Source organism: Aythya fuligula, chromosome 17, assembly GCF_009819795.1.
Source record: "Aythya fuligula isolate bAytFul2 chromosome 17, bAytFul2.pri, whole genome shotgun sequence".
Classification (NCBI taxonomy): Eukaryota; Metazoa; Chordata; class Aves; order Anseriformes; family Anatidae; genus Aythya; species Aythya fuligula.
Window position 1 is genome coordinate 15,374,365 of NC_045575.1, and position 19,827 is coordinate 15,394,191.

The following is a 19,827-nucleotide window of genomic DNA, read 5'->3' on the forward strand; positions in this document are numbered from 1 at the left end:
ACTTCCCACAAGCAGGCTGATGTCTAGCCAGGCTCCCAGCAGGATGCACAGAACTACCCCTTTGGCCAGGTCAGCTCTCCTGGTCACGTCCCCCCACAGCTTATTCCTACCCATCTTGTTTACTGGTGGGGCAGGGTGGGAGAAGGAAAGCCTTGATGCTGCATGAGTACTGCTCAGTGACAGCCAAAATACCAGTGTATTATCAAAATCAAATCAGGTAACAGGTGTTGGCTATGAAAGAAGCTTTAAGCAATAGTCATCTTGTGCAGACAGGTGTTTTAAATAAGAGCAAGCTGTTGCAGACCCACATGGTTTGTACATTTAGCAATCTAGAGAGCTATTAGATACAAAACAGACCTTTTTAGTCCTTAGCACAGACAGCAGTTCTGCAGTCCAAGCAGTTGTTTAAACTGTATTCTGTATAACAGTGTAAAACATGATTATAGGGTGGATTTTTTTTTTTTTAATAAGCTTTGATATTATTTTCTGTGGTTTTGTGGTGGTAAGGAAAAGGATGAGATGCACCTGCTCCCTGGACTGGCTGGGCAAGTGCCGTGAATAGACACTCAGGTGACATCCTTCATCACAGGAATGTGCACAGCAGTGGTGTTGGGAAGAGTGGATTAAAAGTGAAGATTGGCAAGGAGGATTGTAAATATTTCCAGCTGCAAGGTCACTTAAGTGTGAATAAAGTCTGCACGTAAGTAATGTAGGAAAGCACATGATTGTACCCACTGCTGTTTGTGCTCTGTGTGTTTGGCACGTCTGTGCACAGATAACAGAGGTGTTTGATGGACTCGGAGGCGTGCTATCAGACACGCTTGAGCTCCCAGCCTTGGTACAGAGGAGATCAAAGAAGCACAGCGAGGATCACAGCACAGTGGTAAAAACCATGCCTTTGCAAACCCTTGATAAACAGGGGAACAGGCTGGTTCTCTCCTAGCATGGACCCATCTTAGAGTTCCTACATCCCCACTTGCGTGCCTGTGCTTGGGTGTTGCTTTGGGGATCCCCTGTCTGGTGAAGTTGATTAAGGAGGTATTGGGGAGGCAAGGACAATCCCCAGACATGGACTGTATATCTCGAAACAAGACACTGGAACTCATGATAAGGAAGCAGCAGACGGACAGAGAAACAAATGTAAGGACTATAAATCTCAAAACTGGACATTGGAATTCATTATAAAGATACAACAAACAGAAGAATTAGCAACAACCAGCTCTTGCAATTAAGAAACATGCCAATTCAGCAGATTCCTGACCAAAGGTGAAAAGTCCACTGTGAGGAAGACTCGGGGTCTTCCTCCCAAAGACCCCTGCCCACGTCCCAAAGACCCCTGCCCACAATTCTTGGAAGGCTCTGCGCAGGCGCAAGGTGCCAAAAGGCTAATTAGCATGAGAAGCGAGGGAAGGCGGGGATAGGCAATGCATATGTATAGGTGCTTGTAGAATATTGATAGATTGATTGTATAAATTCGACTGCTTTCTGCTTTGGGTATGCACGATAGGTGGAGAGATCCCCCGTGCATCCAGCGCTGCAATAAAGAATATACCACTTAAAGGAATTTCGGCTTCGATCTTTTAATCAAAGTAACGAGAATAAATCTACTCTGCATTTTAGCCATGCATTCGTGGTTGTTCCTGCTGACTGCCTGTGCTGACTCCCACTGTGGGGTAAATTCTACCCAGTTCACTTTGTGAAATATGTTCGTCTGATTCGTGTCAGTATGGAACAATGCTAGGGCCGCATGGTATGATGAATGTAACCTTCTGTTTTACATACCCTTGTATAACCACAAGTCTAAGAAAAACAGAGTGGTTAATGTATATAGTTCTTGTATCTTGCAAAGGACTGTTTTAGCAATTCATGTCAATAGAGAGCTTGAAGGGAAATGCTTTTCCCTTCAAGGGCTTTTCCTTGAAGTCTCTGATATCTGGGGGGTTTCAGAATAACTGCTAATTATTATGACTACTGCATGGGACACTATGCAAGTCTCTGATATCTGGCCAGGAGATTAAGGAGATGGGGAGAGCTGAAGAACAACTAAAAGACAAAGCTTGCAGGGGACGCTGCTCAAGTCTCTGACATACAGCCAAGTTGGACAAAGGAGAAGGACAAGAGGGAGGAAGACTATGAGCATTCAGCACGAGAGACCCCCAGAGGGACCACCGGAGACTGATAATGCATGCACCAGTGGGAGGGTTCGGATTCTGGGAACTAATTATAATAACCCTGCCTTTCCTAGAAGTAGTAATGAATATGTATTAGCCTAGGAGCATAAAAATCAGCTGCTTGATGTAACTGGTGTACGTCTTGGTGGAGCAGAGACTTCCAGCGCACCCAGCGCTGTTTGCTTACCTCCATTCCTTTAATAAATTGTAAATTTTGATTATAGTCCTATTTTAAAGACTGAGCCATTTATTACAACTTTTCTGTCCAAGGGCATGGGAAGCATTGTTTAGGCTTGGTATGATGCAGTAATTTGAAGCTGAGAGGAATGCAGAGCTAAACTCTGAATGTCTGGACAGCTGTGTTTCTGTCTTTAAATTTCAGTACAAGCAGACTGTTCAAGCTTTGTGTGAAAATGTGCAGCTCAAGTTCCTCTTTCCTTTCACCTACTCTTCAACTTTTCTAGCCTGCCTGCTTGCACTGTATTAATTTGCTGCTGTTTGTAACACTGCAATGTGAAAGGTGCGGGCAGCAACTCACCGGCACCCCAGGAACTGCCATCAGTGCCAGACACTGCAGGCCAAGATACAAGCGGTACGAATATGTAATGCTACAGAAATATCAGCTTTTGTTTTTGAGCAAGAAGGCAAATACTGTGTTGTAGCTGTGTGTGTGTGTCAGATGCTGCAACACCATGGTCTGTAGCGACAGCCACAGGCAGGAAAACAGACATCGAACCTATTTACACACGACAAAGCTAAAATTATAGATATTTGGAAACTCGACAAGCAACTGGCTTCAGAACAAACTTTACACGACATACTGGGAGAAAAATGAAAAGTGGAGATGCCGGGGATTGAACCCGGGGCCTCATACATGCAAAGCATGCGCTCTACCACTGAGCTACATCCCCTACGTAATCAAACACCTCCCAGCAGCGTAGACATAGCTTATCCAGCCGTCCACAGCGCCGTGCAGCCCCGCCGCCTCTGCTCCTCACCGCCCCCAGCACCCAGCAGCACGGCCGGGCCAGGGAGCGGAGGCCTGCAGCGCCCCGGTCTTATAGTGGCACCCAGGGAGAACTTTCCCATATAGCTCCTGTCCTCGTTAGTATAGTGGTGAGTATCCCCGCCTGTCACGCGGGAGACCGGGGTTCGATTCCCCGACGGGGAGGTTGTGCTTTTTTGTGCTCGGTGGTGGTGGTGTAATGTGACCGAGGCCGTTACTTAGTGGGACGGGGAACATGCTTTCTCCAGGGATCCTCACTCGATCGCTAGTAAGTAAGGCTGGGGTTGTGGGCCAGCGTTTGTCTGTTTTGCACCTCAAGATTGGAGAAACTGAGCATACTTTTTGCAAGTGTTTGTTTGTTTGTTTGTTTGTTTTGCCAGGGGAAGCGGGCTGCAGCCGCCCTGCGGGCACCCCTCTGGCTGTTACTGTGGGGTGCTAGGGGACCCACCCCTGCTCTCCTGGGTTTAGCAGAGCACTGCAGACAGGCGGGGAAAGCCCAGAGCTGCACGGCAAACTCTGTCCCGCAGGCAGCAGCCGCTGCCGCGAGTGGGCGCCCTCCGCATGTTCGCGGCGGAACAGGGCTGTAGCCAGGACACCCACGGGTGCTGGGCGGAATCATATTTGTGGCCAAGAATAGCGCTTGAAGGAGCCGAAATAGCTCAGTTGGGAGAGCGTTAGACTGAAGATCTAAAGGTCCCTGGTTCGATCCCGGGTTTCGGCAGATTGAGTGGTTTTCGTTTTTTTTTTTCCCCTTTTCTTACCCAGGTGAATCTCTCTGCCGCCGACTGGGGCTGTAGCCCGTTCCCGGTCGAGGGAGGGTCTACTTCGGGTTGGGTTTGGCGGCCATTCCCGGCAGAGACAGCAGCGGGACGCGGTGGGTGCCCGGGCAGCAGCTGGTTCGGCGGTGAGGTGTCCAGCGGGGGAAAGAGGCCCTACAGTCCTCGTTAGTATAGTGGTGAGTATCCCCGCCTGTCACGCGGGAGACCGGGGTTCGATTCCCCGACGGGGAGTGTGTGCATTTTCTGAAGCTATTGATTTTTTTTCCTCCTGAACTTTTCCAGTTTCCAAAGACGGAGAAATAAATAAATACATAAACGTGTGCTGCGCTGCTGCGTGCCACTCGCAGCCTGACCCAGGGCCCAGCAGCCCCAGGGATCTCGGGGGGACGAGCCCATGGATCTCACTGCCCATCCTATTCCCCCCACGCGCTTCCCGTCGCCCCTTTCTCCACCCGTTGAATTAACGAAGCGCACACCATCTCCACGGGGAAGTCCCGTCCGATGCAGCCAGATGTGCCCCGGCCCTGCCGGTGACTCCCTAGGGAGCAGGGGAGAGCGGCGGCCGCTCCCCGGGGTGGGACCAGGGGCTGGGTGCCCGCCAGGATAGCTCGGCGTTCACGGACCTGGCCTCCAGGCAGGACATTAAGCACGAGGCAGGGGGATGTAGCTCAGCGGTAGAGCGCATGCTTTGCATGTATGAGGTCCCGGGTTCAATCCCCGGCATCTCCAAGAGTGCCCTTCCCTTTTCATCTTTTTTCCTTCTTATTTTACCTGCGGTTACGGTTGCCATGTCACGCTCACCGAAGGAAATCTCTGCACCCTGAACGTGCAGCCTGGAAAGGCCCACGGTGGCACAAGACAGCTCTTTTGTCTTCTCAGGACTATGCATACACAAGATTTTCACACCTCTCTCATGTTTTTCGTTGCCAAACTGTGGCCCTGCAGATACAGAGCAGCCCAAAAGGCACCAAACCCTGAAATGTGGGGGGATGCTGCACTGCTCGCCCTGCCTGACACCACCACAGCCCCAGAGCTTGCCTCCACGCAACCCTGCAAGCAGCACAGAGCTGCTTCAGGGCTCTCTGCACCACACTCCCAGAAACAGACAAAGGAGAAGGCAAAAATAGCCAGGACATGTCAGGTTCCTGTACTCACCAGCTAAGATGGTTGCGAGAGTTTTTTGGGGAGTTTGGCCACCAGATCTGGTCCCCAGATTTTTTTTGCCAGGAACATGATTTGACAGAGCAGTCAACTGTTTCTTTAACTTTGAGGATGCTGAAATTGTCCCCAGCTAAAAAAGAACCAGTTCCCAGCCTGTCTCTAAAAATAGTTGCTTAGGGCTAAAATCTGGGTTTCCTTTCTGTTACGTGAACATCCAGAGAGATTCATCCTCCCTTCTCAATTGACTTCGGTGCTGCCTAGTCTTAAGATTTTCAGTACTCAGTCATGTACCCCCAGACTCTCATATTTTGAGAGGGATTGCACTACCCTTACATGATAAGGGAACCCTATTTTTCTGTCTCAAGGGTATATTATAAATCATTGCAGATTGTGGTTGATGTCAATTGCCATGTAAATTAAGCCCATGCAAGGACCTTCTACTGTTTCATCTTCCCTTTCATTTGCTGTCTGGTTACTACTTACTATTACATATTCAGTGAAATGTCCTTAAAAAAAAAAAAAAAAAAAAAAAAAAAAAAACAACAACAAAACAACGACAAAAAAAACAAAAAACACTTTACTTTTTAATTTTAACAACTTTTGTTTTTTCTTTCTCTAGGTCTGCCAGTGGCTGACATGGTAGAAAGATGTGCTTTTCTCTTTCATTCTTGTGAAGTTAGAGGCAGTGCCAATTTAAATTTTGACTGAGGCTCTGCAATGGTGTGTTGAGGAATTTTTGAAACAGCAAGGAGGCCATGACTTGCTGCAGCTGAGCAAACCAAGATACCAGGACGACTACGAGGAATTCCCATGACGATGTTTTCTTATCGCCCGACTGAGGAATTAAAAATATTGTTGCAAGCAGCTGGCACTTCCTTCAAGAACTACACTACATGACTGCTAATCACAAAGGGGTTGTTTTCTTCCAGGTGGGGTTGTTTTCTTGCAGTTGTTTCTCTGAGTGCTTTCAACAAATAATCTTGTGTGAAACTCTATCCGCCCCTGCTAAATTTGCTATAAGAGTCAGACTATTTAGGTAATAAAGAGAGAGCATGATGTGACCATATTGGTGTGTGTCATGACTTCAGCCGTTCTTCCTGCAACAACGGTGCAAGTCTATCTTACTACTTCAAATTCAGTGATGCAACCTGAGTTTACATTAATTAACTTTCAAAGATTCAACCAATTTAAAGCTTTTGGACAATGACAGTTATTTGAAAATATTCCTACAGGTTTATTTTCTTCATTTACATTTGTTGTCTATCTCCATCTCATTCAAAGCAGTCAGGACTGGTTTGCTTCTCTCTTGTCTAGAAATTTGCACTAGAAACCAGTGTTAGAATCAGAATCCTGATCTAAGAGTATGATGAAAAATGTTGCACTCCAAGTTGGAAATTGGAGAGGAAAATGTTCCTGTATATGTAAGAATTGTGCTCAGCTGATTACACTTTTTCTTACACCTTAACAGATGCTTACACCTTTTAACTTTAAACCTGAAAAGCAACATGTAGTTTCTACGTTTTCCTTGGGGATAGTATACTCTTCTGTATTTTGCTTCTATACAAACAGTTCAAAATTTTAAAGTCATGTTGTCAGTCATACAACCAAACAACCTTGCATGACATTACATGTCACCCCCCAAATAGATCAAGCCCTGAATGCAAGACCAGACAAGTAATAATGCCAACATGTAAAACTAGCTTGTAAATACATTACTTTTTGGCAGTTTTTTTGGTGCCTCCAAGGATGGTGACTCGACTACTTTCCTGGGCAGCCCATTCCAATGCCTAACAACCCTTTTGGTAAAGAAGTTCTTCCTAATATCCAACCTAAAACTCCCCTAGCACAACTTTAGTCCATTCCCCCTCCTCCTATCACTGGGCACGTGGGCGAACAGACCAGATGAAAATCTGTGAATTTTGCCTTTAAGGTCATTTTCTTTTTTCTTTTATTCATTTATTTATTTATCAGGCTCTGTACTAATTTTCCTCACAGAATGACTAACAGAAATATGACCCTTGTGCACCTTTTGCAATTAATTCATTAGGTCAACTCTAACCACTAAGCCCCTTGTCAAGTTACTTCTATTAGTGATAAGGAGCAATAGCCCTTAAAACATTGAAGCCAGGTATACAAGCCTATTCCACAATGTCTCTTGGCTCCACCCTTGTTAAGTGAAATCTGCCAGGTGTGGATCATTTGACTTTTGCTATATAGGCAGCATGAGGAGGAGGTGGTGGTGGTCTTCAAAGGGGGAGTTTGAGGCTTGTGTTATGTGGAGTGTTTTTTCTTGTGGTGAAATGGACTCAGTGTTCCCCAGTAGGCTGCTTTTTCTTCATGTTTTCTACCATCTCTGTGAAATACTTCTGGAGACCCTATGAGCTAGCTACGTTGGTGGTGCCTTCTCAGTACAGTAAAAATCTGGTGGTACGACTTCACTGTAAAGCAGTTTGAAGGTGACTCAAATTCAGAAGCCCGCAGGTAAGTAGTGTTCCTGGTTTCCATAGCTGTTTAATGTTGAGGAGTTTGAGTACTTCCTTCAACTTGCCTGTTTACAGTGAAATTACATACATGGATTCGAAGCTTCCTTCCCAGACCTAAAAAAAAAAAAAAACAAAACAAAAAACCTCAGAAGCTCAAATGCATACAGGTAAGACTAACTTTGAAGAATTTTCCATCTTAAATACTTAAAAACAATAGGCTGTATGAAAAAGGTGCCTTAATGTGAATTCAAATTTTGCCTTGTGGTAAGTAGAAACAGATCTGGATAGATAGTAGTGGCATGATTGTTACTTTCACTTAGTGGAAATTGTGAGAATGTGCTGTTCATAAGAGAAATGGCATTCTCACAATAGGTAAGTCAAAAGCAGTACGAAGAAAGCCTGTCCTCTTCCCTATAGGCCTGCAACTCCACTGTGGAGAAACTTTCAGATGTCCACCAACTTAAAAAGAACTGATCTTCCTCCCCACCTGTACAAACAAGTGTCTCAGCTATCAGGGGTAAGCATCCTTCTGTGCAAGGAAGACAATATAGTGGGTACACGCACTGTGCCACCCTGGGTTTTACCTACGTGACCATGGAGAGGACTTCAGAAAAAGGGATGGAAAATCTACCAGGACACTAGAGGCATGGGTATGTGAGTTGCAACGAAAAAAAAAAAAAGGAAAAAAGGGGTCCTCTGAAAAACTTGTTGCTCCAAATTCCAGTGGGCAGTACCCGGACTGCTGGGTGCCCAGTACACCGGCCCTGACTCCCCGGGGCCATGGGGAGGAGCCAGGGCGCCAGCCCCAGGGCTTCACAGCAGTGCCTGGCACCTATGCCGCAGAACTCCTGGGGCCCCACGGCAGCGCCTGGGCGCTGCCAACATCATCACAACACCCCTTGTCCCTTCACCACACTAGCATGAAACATATTCCTTCAGAATTACTGCTTTTTTAAATTTTGTCATAACTTTTACATTCATAACAATCATCCAGTCCATGTTTTGCCCATTACTTTTCTGAACTATCATCCTTATCTCACATTCCTCGAGCCCCACGTTGGGCGCCACAAAGGACTGTGGTGGTTTTACTCAGGTGGGTGGCCGAGCTCCACCACAACTGCTCCCTCACTCCCTCTTCTCAAAGAGGAACAGGGATAAAATACAATGAAAAGGGCTACAGGGTTGAGGTAAGGATGAGGAGATCACACAGTAACTATCATGATGGGCAAAACAGACTCAGCATAGGGAGATAATATTTATTGCTTATTACTAACAAGCTAGAGAAATGAGAAACAGAACAAAGAAACCAGAAGCACCTTCCTCCCCTCCCACCCCCTTCATTCACCCTCTTCCACCTCCCACCTCCTCCCCCCTGACTGGCACAGGGGAATGGGGGTTATGGTCAGTCTATAGCACTTCCACTCTGCCACTCCTCAGTCATCCTTGTCCCATGTGCTGTGGGGTCCCTCCCACAGGATGCAGTCCTTGGTGAACTGATCTGGTGTGGGCTTCCCACAGGCAGCTCTTCAAGAACTGCTCCAGATATGGGTCCATAGCACGGGGTCCATCTCTCAGGAGTAAACTGCTCCAACCTGGGTCCCCCACGGGCAGCAGCTCCTGCCATGTTACCTGCTCCTGCGTGGTCTCATTTCCATGGTCCTCACCAAAAGTCCCAGGGGACTTCTGCTCCAGCACCTGGAGCTCCTCTCCCCCTCCTTCACTGACCTTGGTGCCTGCAAGGCTGTTCTTCTCTCACTCTGCCTGCTGCTGTGTGGTGCAGCGTTTCCGCGCCCCCCCCCGCCTCTGTCTTAAATATGCTCTTACAGAGGTGCAACCAATGTCACTTATTGGCTCAGCTCTGGTCAGCAGTGGGGCTCTTACCTGACATGGGGCAGCTTCTATATTCTTCTCACAGAATGTCTCTCTGCTACAAAAACCTTGCCACGTAAACCCACTAATGTCCTGCCAGTCCCCTGGGCCTCGTGGCGACTCCCGACGGGCCCCCGTGACGAGCGGCGGACCTGGGGCGGTGATACCTGCCGGCCCCCTGGGCCCCATGTCCAACTCCAGGTGGTGATTCCCACCAGGCCCTGTGTTGGACCCAGGAATCTGACTCCTGCTGAGCCCCTGAACCCCGTGGCGGCCCTCGGGAAATGAATCCCGCCAGGGCCCAGGGTCCACGGTGGACCCTAGGTGGCGACTCCCACCAGGACCCCGGACCTGGAGGCAGACCCCAGGCAGCAACTCCCACTGGGCCCCCGCGCCTCAGAGGGTAAGGACCTCTTCCTCAGAGTTGTGAAGAAGGGGCTTTTCCTCAGGGTTGGGGCCGGAGGGGAAGGGGCTTTTCCTTGGGGTTGGGAGTTTTCCTCATGGTTGGGGCCAGAGGGGAACAGTCTTTCCCTTCTGCTTGGGGCTGGAGGGGAAGAGGCTTTTCCTCAGGGTGGGGACAGGGGGAACGGGCTTTCCCTTTCTACCTGCACAAGCCAGGACAGGCATCACAATCTCACACCTGCACTTGGTTTAGAATTTGGCATAAGGCATTCATGCCTCTTACAAGCACCCAGGACTGAGAATATATTTCAGCTGTGGTGAGCAGTACTGCTGCTGTGTGAGCAAACTTAAACTGCTTACTGCCTGGAGAAAATGATTTCAAGGTCTTACTGCTTTTGAGACCCTACCTGGAGCACTGTGGTCAGCTCTGGGGCCCCCAGCACAAGAAAGACATGGGCCTACTAGAATGAGTCCAGAGAAGGGCCAAAAAGATGACCAAGGGGCTGGAGCCTCACTCCTACATGGACAGGATTAGGGAGTTAAGGTTGTTCAGCCTGGGGAAGAGAAAGCTGTGGGGATACCTTATAGCAGCCCCTCAGTACCTAACAGGGGCCTACAGGAAAGGTGGGGAGGAACTCCCCAGGGGGAATAGTGATAGGACAAGGGGGAATAGCTTTAAACCAAAAGAGAGCAAGCTTAGATTACACATCAGGAGGAAGTTCTTTACTCAGAGGGCACTGAGGCACTGGAACAGGTTTCCCAGAAGCTGTGAATGCTCCATCCCTCAAAATGATTAAGGCCAGGCTGGATGAGGCTTTGAGGATCCTGGTCGGGTGGGCGGTGTTCCTGCCCCTGGCAGGGGAGCTGGAATTACATCATCTTTGAGGTCCCTTCCAACCCAAACCATTCTGTGACTCTGCAACAGTGGTAGCTAGGGTAAGGGTTAGGGTTAGGTAAGGGTAAGGTAAGGGTTGCATTAAGGCTAAGGGTAAGGTTAATGATAAGGGTAACGGTAAGGGTTTGGCTAAGGGTAAGGCAAAGGGTTAGTGTAAGGGTAAGTGTAAGGTTTAGATTTAGGGTAAGGGTAAGTGTAGCGGTAAGGGTAAGAGGATGGGTAAGGGTTAGGTTTACTGTAAGGATAAGCGTTAGGGTAAGGGTTAGAATAAGTGTAAGGGTAAGTGTAAGGGTTAGGGTAAGGGTAAGGGTATGTGTAAGTGTTAGGGTACGGGTTATGATAAGGGTAAGTGTAAGGGTTAGCTTTATGTTAAGGGCTAGGGTTAGGGTGAGGGTAAAGTTAAGGGTAAGGGTTAGGGTTAATGTAAGTGCAAGGGTAAAGGTTGGGGTAAGGGTTAGGGTTAGGGTTAGGTTAAGGGTAAGGTTTAGGGAAAGTGTAATGATAAGCGTTAGAGTAATGGTTAGGGTTAATTTTAGGGTTAGGGTGAGGGTTGAGGTAAGGTTTAGGGTTAGGGTAAGTGTTAGGGTAAGGGCAAGGCCAAGGGTAAGGGCAAGAGTTAGGGGAAGGGTACGAGTAAGTGTTAGGGTACGAGTTATGTTAAGAGTAATGGTAAGTGTAAGGGTTATGGTTAAAGTGTAAGGGAAAGGGTTAGGTTTGGGGAATGAGTAAGGGTAAGGGTAAGGTTTAGGGTAAGGGTAATGTTTAGGGTAAGTGTATGGATAAGGGTAAGGGTTAGTGTAAGGATAAGGTAAGAGTAAGGGTATGGATAAGTGTAAGGTTTAGATTTAGGGTAAGGGTAAGTGTAGTGGAGTGGGTAAGGGTTAGGTTAAGGGTAATGGTAAGGGTAAGAGGATGGGTAAGGTTAAGGGTAAGGGTTAGGGTAAGTGTAAGGATAAGCATTAGGGTAAGGGTTAGGGTTAATTTTAGGGTTAGGGTGAGGGAAACAGTAAGGGTAAGAGGTAGGTTAAGGATAATGGTAAGGTTTAGGGTAAGGGTTAGGGTTAATGTAATGGTTAGGGTAAGGGTTGAGGTAAGGTTTAGGGTAAGGGCAAGGGTTTGGGTAAGTGTTAGGGCAAGGGTAAGGGATAGTGTAAGGGTAAGAGTTAGGGGAAGAGTACGAATAAGTGTTAGGGTACGGGTTATGTTAAGGGTAACGGTAAAAGTAAAGGTAAGGGTTAGGGTAAGTGTAAGGGTTATGGTTAGTGTAAGCGTAAGAGTAAGGGTTAGGTTTCGTGTAAGGGTAAGGTTTAGGGTTAGGGTAAGGGTAAGTGTAGCGGTAAGGGTAATGGTAAGGGTTAGGGTAAGGATAAGGTTAAGTGTTAGGAGAAGGGTAATCGTGAGGGTAAGGGTAAGTGCAAGTGTAAGGGTTAGGGTAATTGTAAGGGAAAGTGTACGGGTAAGGGTAAGTGTAAGGGTAAGGATAAGGTTAAGGGTAAGGGTACGAGTAATTGCTAGGGTACGTGTAAAGGTAAGTGTACGAGTAAGTGTAAGGGTACGTGTTATGGTAAGGCTAAGGATAAGGGTTAGGGTAACGGATAGGGTAAGGTTTAGTGTAAGGGTAAGGGTTAGTGTAAGGGATAGGGTAAGGGTAAGGGTTGGGGTAAGGGTTGGGGTAAGGTTTAAGTTTAGGGGAAGGGTAAGGGTTAGGGTAAGGATAACGGTTAGGGTTAGGGAAAGTGCAAGGATAAGGGTAAGGGTTAGGGTAACAGATAGGGTAAGGTTTAGTGTAAGGGTAAGCGTAAGGGTAATGGATAGGGTAAGGGTTGGGGTAAGATTTAGGTTTAGGGTAAGGGTTAGGGTTAGGGAAAGGGCAAGGGTTAGGGTAAGTGTTAGCGTAAGGGTAAGAGTAAGGGATAGGATAACGGTAAGTGTAATGGATAGGGTACGAGTAACTGTTAGGTTAGGGGATATGTTAAGTGTAACGGTAAGGGTTAGGGCAAGTGTAAGGGTTAGGCTAAGGGTTATGGTGAGTTGAAGGGTAAGGGTTAGGTTTAGTGTAAGAGTAAGGTTAAGGGTTAGTGTAAGGGTAAGTTTAAGGCTAAGGGTAAGGAAAGAGTAAGGGTATGGGTAAGGTTAAGGTTGAGGGTTAGGGTAAGGGTAATTGAAAGGTTTAGATTTAGGGTAAGGGAAGAGGAAAGGGTAAGGTTTAGGGTAAGGGTGAGGGTAAGGGCAAGGGCAAGTGTAAGGGTTAGGGTAAGGGTAAGAGTAAGGGTATGGGTAAAGGAAACGTTAAGGGTAAGGGTCAGGGTACGTGTAAGTGTTAGGGTACGGGTTATGATAAGTGTAAGGGTAAGGGTTAGGGTTATTGTAAGGGTAAGCGTAAGCGTAAGGGTGAAAGTAAGGATTAAGGTAAGGGTAATTGTAAGGGTAAGATAAGTGTTAGGGTAAGGGTAAGAGTTAGGGTATATGTTAGAGGAAGGGGAAGTATAAGGGTAAGGGTAAGGCGAAGGGGAAGGGGAAGGTTTAGGGTTAGGGTAAGGGTTAGGGTAAGTGTAACAGTAAGCGTTAGGGTAAGGGTATGGGGAAGGGGAAGGGTGAAAGTAAGGATTAGGGCAATGGTAATTGTAAGGTTAATAGTAAGGGTTAGGGTAAGGGTAAGTGTTAGTGTAGGTGTTACGGTAAGGATTAGGTTTAGTGGAAGGGTAAGGGTTAGGGTGTAAGGTTAAGGGTAAGTGTGAAAGTAAGAATAAGGGTAAGATTAAGTGTATGGGTAAGAGTAAGTGTTAGGGTAAGGTTAAGGGTAAGTGTTACGGTATATGCTAGAGTAAGAGGAAGTGGAAGGGTAAGGGTTAGGTTAAGTGGAAGTGGAAGGGGAGGGGAAAGGGTAAGGTTTAGTGTTAGGGTAAGGGTAAGGGTAAGAGGATGGGTAAGGGTAAGATTTAGCTGAAGTGTAAGGGTAATCTTTATGGTAAGGGTTAGGGTAAGGTTAAGGGTAAGTGTTTAGGGTAAGTGTAAGGGTAAGGACAAGGGTAAGGGTAAGTGTAAGGGTAAGGACAAGGGTAAGGGTAAGGTTTAGGGTAAGTGTAAGGATAAGCATTAGGGTAAGGGTTAGGGTTAATTTTAGGGTTAGGGTAAGGGAAACGATAAGTATAAGGGTTAGGTTAAGGTTAAGGGTAAGGGTAAGGTTTAGGGTAAGGGTTAGGGATAATGTGAGCGTTAGGTAAGGGTGGGTCAAGGTTTAGGCTTAGGGTAAGTCTTAGGGTAAGGGCAAGAGTTTGGGTAAGGGTAAGGGTAACGGTAAAGGTTAGGGTAATTGTAAGGGTTATGGTTAGTGTAAGGGTAAGGGTAAGGTTTAGGGTTAGGGTAAGAGTAAGGGTAATGTTTAGGGTAAGTGTAAGGGTAAGAGTGAGTGTTAGAGTAAGAGCATAAGGTTTAGATTTAGGTTCAGGGTAAGTGTAGCGGAAAGGGTAAGGGTTAGTTAGGGGAAGGGAAAGAGTAAGGGTAAGTGTTAGGATAAGGGTAAGCAAGTGTTAAGGGTTAGGGTAAATGTAAGGGTAAGTGTACGGGTAAGGGTTTGGTTAATGGTAAGGGTAAGCGTAAGGGTACGTGTAATTGCTAGGGTAAGTGTAAGGGTAAGTGAACGAGTAAGTGTTAGGGTACGGCTTATTGTTAGGGAAAGTTTAAGGGTTAGGGTAAGTGTTGGGGTAAGGGTAAGGGTTAGGGTAACAATTAGGGTAAGGTTTAGTGTAAGGGTAAGCGTAACGGTAAGGGTTAGGGTAAGGGTAAGGGTACGAGTATGTGTTAGGGTATGGGTAAAGGTAAGGGTACAAGTATGTGTTAGGGCATGGGTTATGGTAAGGGTAAGGGTAAGTTTAAGGGTTAGGGTAAGGGTAAGAGTAAGTTTTAGGGTATATGTTAGGGTAAGGGGAAGAGTAAGGATTAGGGTAAGTGTAAGGGTAAGGGTTAGGGTAAGGGTAATGGTATGGGTAAGGGGAAGTGTAAAGGCAAGGGTAAGTGTAAGGTTAATGATATGGGTAAGGATAAGGGTAAGGTTCGTGTAAGTGTAAGGGTAAGCTTTAGGGTAAGGGTTAGGGTTAGTTTTAGGTTTAGGGTGAGGGTAAGGGTAAGGGTTAGGTTAAGGGGAAAGGTAACGTAAAGGGTAAGGGTAAGGTTTAGGGAAAAGGTTAGGGTTAAGGTAAGTGTAAGGGTTGGGGTAAGGTTTAGGTTTAGGGATAGGTTAAAGGTAAGGGTAAGAGTTAGGTTAAGGGTAAGGGTAAGGTTTCGGGTAAGGTTTAGGGAAAGGGCAAGGGTAAGCGTAAGGGTTAGGGTAAGCTTAAGGGTACGAGTAATTGTTAGGGTACAGGTTATGGTAAGGGTTAGGGTAAGGATTAGGGTAAGTGTAAGGGTTAGGGTAAGGGTAAGGGTTAGGCCTATGGTACGGGTTAGGGTGAGGGTTAGGGTAAGGGTTAGGGTAAGTGTAATGTTATGGGTAAGGTTAAGTGTGAGGATAAGGGTAAGGGTTAGTGTAATTGTAAGGGTAAGCTTTCGCGTAAGGGTTAGGGTTAGTTTTAGGTTTAGGGTGAGGGTAAGGGTAAGGGTTAGGTTAAGTGTAAGTGTAAGGTTTAGGGTAAGGTTTAGGGTAAGGGTTAGGGTTAATGTAAGGGTAAGGGTTGGGTTAAAAGTAAGGGTGAGGGTAAGAGCAAGGGCAAGTGTAAGGGTTACGGTAAGTGTAAGGGAAAGTGTACGGGTAAGGGTAAGGGAAAGGTTAAGGGTAAGGGTAAGTTTAAGGATAAGAGTAAGGGTTAGGATAAGGGTAAGTGTAAGCTTTAGATTTAGGGTGTCCTGGTTTTAGTTAGAACAGAATTAATTTTCTTCCTAGTAGCTGGTGGAATGCTGTGTTTTGGCTTAGGATGAGAAGAGTGCTGATAACACCCCGATGTTTTAATTGTTGCAGAGCAGTGCTTACACCAAGCCAAGGACACCTCAGACTTTTGCTCTGTCCTGCCAACAGGCAGGCTGGGGGTGCAGTAAGAGCTGGGAGGGGACAAACCCAGGACAGGTGACCCGAACTAGCCAAAGGGGTATTCCATACCATCTGACGTCATGCTAAACAATATATAGGGGTGGCTAGCCGGGGGGAGGGGGCCGGACTGCTCGGGGTTAGGCTGGGCATCGGTCAGCGGGTGGTGAGCAATTGCATTGTGCATCACTTGTTTGTACATATTATTATTACTTTCCTATTATCACCATTGTAACATTATTATTATTATTGTTATTATTATTTTGTTATTATTATTTTCCTGTCTTATTAAACTGTCTTTATCTCAACTCACGGGCTTCACTTTCCATTTCTCTCCCCCGTCCCAGAGAGGGAGGGGGGAGGGTGAGCGAACGGCTGCGTGGTGTTTAGCTGCCAGCTGGGTTAAACCACGACAGTCTTTTTGGCGCCCAACGTGGGGCTCGAAAGGTTGAGATAACGGCAGATCTGACCACAGTGTGTTAAACTAAAATTTGTGTAAGTATTAGACCTGCTTAATAGTCACTTGTCATAATGCTGATTGCTTTAATCTCAACTCTGCTGCGCCTGTTTTCCAAATTGAGTATTATAGTACATTATTTTCCGTATTTGCTCTCTGTCATGTTGTTTATCCTCTCCGGGCCCTGGTTTCAGATCATTATGGTACTGAGTGTTGTAGCAATGGCTTATGAGACGATGAGATATCTGGTCATGACTCTAACTTGGTATTTGTACTCAGTAACATCGTTGACTCTGTATTTTGGAAACTGTATCTTGGAAACTATTAGCAATTATACCTATTGCTTTTTTCCGTTAGGAAGTCAATCTGTGGAGGGGAAAGGGGAAGATATTTTTTCTTACTTGATTACTCTCCCTTTCTCCTTCACCACCCCTGTATCCTCCTGGATCACTATGCCTTCCTCCTTCACCACCCTCTTACCCTCCGAGCTTGCTACAATAGCTCTCCAAGATATTGAATATCCTTGGGATACTCAGACCAGCATAGTCTTGTTGTTCTGCCTCCTGAATGCACTTCAGGTTCTGCTTAAAGTTAAACAACTACTTAGGAAGCTCATCCGGAGATCTGCCCGGAGGCAGTATAGTTGTGGGTGGTAGGGAGTATGGGAGGATATGGGCAGGCATCTAGAGCAGTTGGCACCCCCAGTGTTTTGGAAATTCACCCCTGAACAACTGCAAAATCCTCAAAAACTGGCAGAATGCTTGAGAAAAAGGTGTCATGATTCTGGCAGTTCCAAAGTAACACAAATCATTGTAACATGCTGGGGCCTGGCTCATGCCTATCGAGCTGCCATGGATACTGCTATCAACTTAGTGACAGACCCTGCGGCCACTCCAAGCCCTGTGACAGATCCAACGGCCACTGTGACCCCTACGGTGGACTCTGCAGCCACTCCAGTCCCAGCTCCTGCAGATGCTCCAGTCCCAGCTCCTGCAGCCGCTCCAATCCCAGCTCCTGCAGCCACTCCAGTTCCAGCTCCTGCAGATGCTCCAGTCCCAGCTCCTGCAGCCACTCCAGTCCCAGCTCCTGCAGCCGCTCCAGTCCCAGCTCCTGCAGCCGCTCCAGTCCCAGCTCCTGCAGCCGCTCCAGTCCCAGCTCCTGCAGCCGCTCCAGTCCCAGCTCCTGCTGCTACTCCAGTCCCAGCTCCTGCAACTGCTCCAACTCCAGTTCCTGCAGCCACTCCAGCTCCGGTTCCTGCAGCTGCTCCAGCTCCGGTTCCTGCAGCTGCTCCAGCTCCTGCAGCCGCTCCAGCTCCTGTGGCTGGGTCAGAGAAACGAGCTGTAGCAGTGCAAGTTGACCCTGCAGAGGGTATTCCAACTTCTGTGGCAGACCCTGTAACAAGGTCAGAGAAACGAGCTGTAGCAGTGCAAGTCAACCCTGCAGAGGGTATTCCAACTTCTGTGGCAGAACCTGTAACAAAGTCAGAGAAACGAGCTGTAGCAGTGCAAGCTGCCCCTGTAGAGAAGGTGAAAAAATGGTATAGAGATTCAGGTCGTTTAGAACGCAGAGAGTCTTCTGCCAAATCTAGGTATAGAGACGACGGAGATGACGACGACGCTGGGCCATCAAGGGTTCAGGAGGAGGAAGATGAGGATGCCGAAAAATCAACAGTAACTACCCGAAGCCTAAACGAGCGTGAGTTACGAGATGTGCGAAAAGATTTTGGTCGCTGTATAGGTGAGCAGCTTGTCACCTGGCTGCTCCGATGCTGGGACTCTGGAGCCAATTGTGTGGAATTAGACGGCAGGGAAGCCAAGCGACTGGGATCCCTTGCTAGAGACGCAGGCATTGACAAAGCAATTGCAGATGGAGCACAATCTCACAGCCTCTGGAGGCGTCTCCTCTCAGCTGTGAGGGAAAGGTATCCCTTCAAGGAAGAACTTTTATGTCTACCAGGCAAGTGGACCACTATGGAGAAGGGAATCCAGTACCTGAGGGAATTAGCCGTACGGGAAGTGATTTATGAGGATCCAGACCTCAGACAAACATCCAAAGATCCAGATGAAGTCAGGTGTACACGACCCATGTGGCGGAAGTTCGTACGGAGTGCACCATCATCATATGCCAGCTCATTGGCAATAATGGCCTGGAAAGAGGATGAGGAACCCACAGTGGATGAAGCGGCTAAACAACTTCGGCAGTACGAAGAAAGTCTCTCTTCTTCCTTACAGGCCTGCGTCTCAGCTGTGGAGAAACTTTCTGAAAAGGTTCAACAACTTGAAGAGAATCTATCATCCTCCCCACCTGAACCAACCAGTGTCCACCGACCAAAAGAGAACACTTGGGAGAAACTTTCTGAAAAGGTTCACCAACTTGAAGAGAGATTATTCTCCTCCGCACCTGCACAAAGCAGTGTCGCAGCTATCAGGGGTAGGAGTTCATCCACACAAGGAAGACGATATGGTGGGTACTCACCCCGTGCCACTCTGTGGTTTTACTTACGAGACCATGGAGAGGACATGAGAAAATGGGATGGAAAATCTACTGCGACCCTAGAGGCACGGGTACGTGAGTTGCAAAAGAAAACAATCAAGAAAAAGGGATTCTCTGAAAAGTTTGCTGCTCCAACTTCCAGCAGACAGTCCTTCAAACACAGAAATGAAGAAGATTCTGACCAGGATTAGGGGAGCCCTGCCTCCAGCCAGGGGGAGGAAAGGGACAATCGAGTTTATTGGACTGTGTGGATTCGATGGCCTGGCACGTCAGACGCACAGAAGTATAAGGCTTTAGTAGACACCGGTGCACAATGTACTATAATGCCATCGAGCTATAAAGGACCAGAGCCCATCTATATTTGTGGAGTGACAGGCGGATCTCAGCAGTTGACTGTATTGGAGGCTGAAGTGAGTCTGACTGGGAATGAGTGGGAAAAGCACCGCATTGTGACTGGCCCGGATGCTCCATGTATCCTTGGCATAGACTATCTTAGAAGAGGATATTGCAAGGACCCAAAAGGGTTCCGATGGGCTTTTGGTATAGCTGCCTTAGAGACAGAAGGCATTAAACAATTATCTACCTTGCCTGGTCTCTCAGAGGACCCCTCTGTTGTGGGGTTGCTGAGGGTCAAAGAACAGCAAGTGCCAATCGCTACCACAACTGTGCACCGGCGGCAATATCGCACTAACCGAGACTCCCTGATTCCCATCCATAAGCTAATTCGTCAATTGGAGAGCCAAGGAGTGATCAGCAAGACTCATTCACCTTTCAATAGTCCCATATGGCCAGTGCGAAAGTCTAATGGCGAGTGGAGACTAACAGTGGACTATCGTGGCCTGAACGAAGTGACGCCACCACTGAGTGCTGCAGTGCCGGACATGCTGGAACTTCAGTACGAACTTGAATCGAAGGCAGCCAAGTGGTACGCCACAATTGATATCGCTAATGCATTTTTCTCCATCCCTCTAGCAGCAGAGTGCAGGCCACAGTTTGCTTTCACTTGGAGGGGAGTCCAATATACTTGGAATCGACTGCCCCAGGGGTGGAAACACAGCCCTACCATTTGCCATGGGCTGATCCAGTCTGCA

General features: G+C 47.4%; 5 non-coding genes across 5 annotated transcripts; 4 read left to right on the plus strand and 1 right to left on the minus strand.

The window, feature by feature from the left end:
- Positions 1–3,010: 3,010 nt before the first annotated feature.
- Positions 3,011–3,082, minus strand: TRNAA-UGC. The gene has a single exon. It is a non-coding gene; the product is annotated as a tRNA-Ala (tRNA).
- A 188-nt stretch (positions 3,083–3,270) lies between these two features.
- On the plus strand, positions 3,271–3,342 carry TRNAD-GUC. Its single transcript has one exon. It is a non-coding gene; the product is annotated as a tRNA-Asp (tRNA).
- A 483-nt stretch (positions 3,343–3,825) lies between these two features.
- On the plus strand, positions 3,826–3,898 carry TRNAF-GAA. Its single transcript has one exon. It is a non-coding gene; the product is annotated as a tRNA-Phe (tRNA).
- Positions 3,899–4,115: 217 nt separating this feature from the next.
- TRNAD-GUC lies at positions 4,116–4,187 on the plus strand. The gene has a single exon. It is a non-coding gene; the product is annotated as a tRNA-Asp (tRNA).
- A 426-nt stretch (positions 4,188–4,613) lies between these two features.
- TRNAA-UGC lies at positions 4,614–4,685 on the plus strand. The gene has a single exon. It is a non-coding gene; the product is annotated as a tRNA-Ala (tRNA).
- The last annotated feature ends 15,142 nt before the right edge of the window (positions 4,686–19,827 follow it).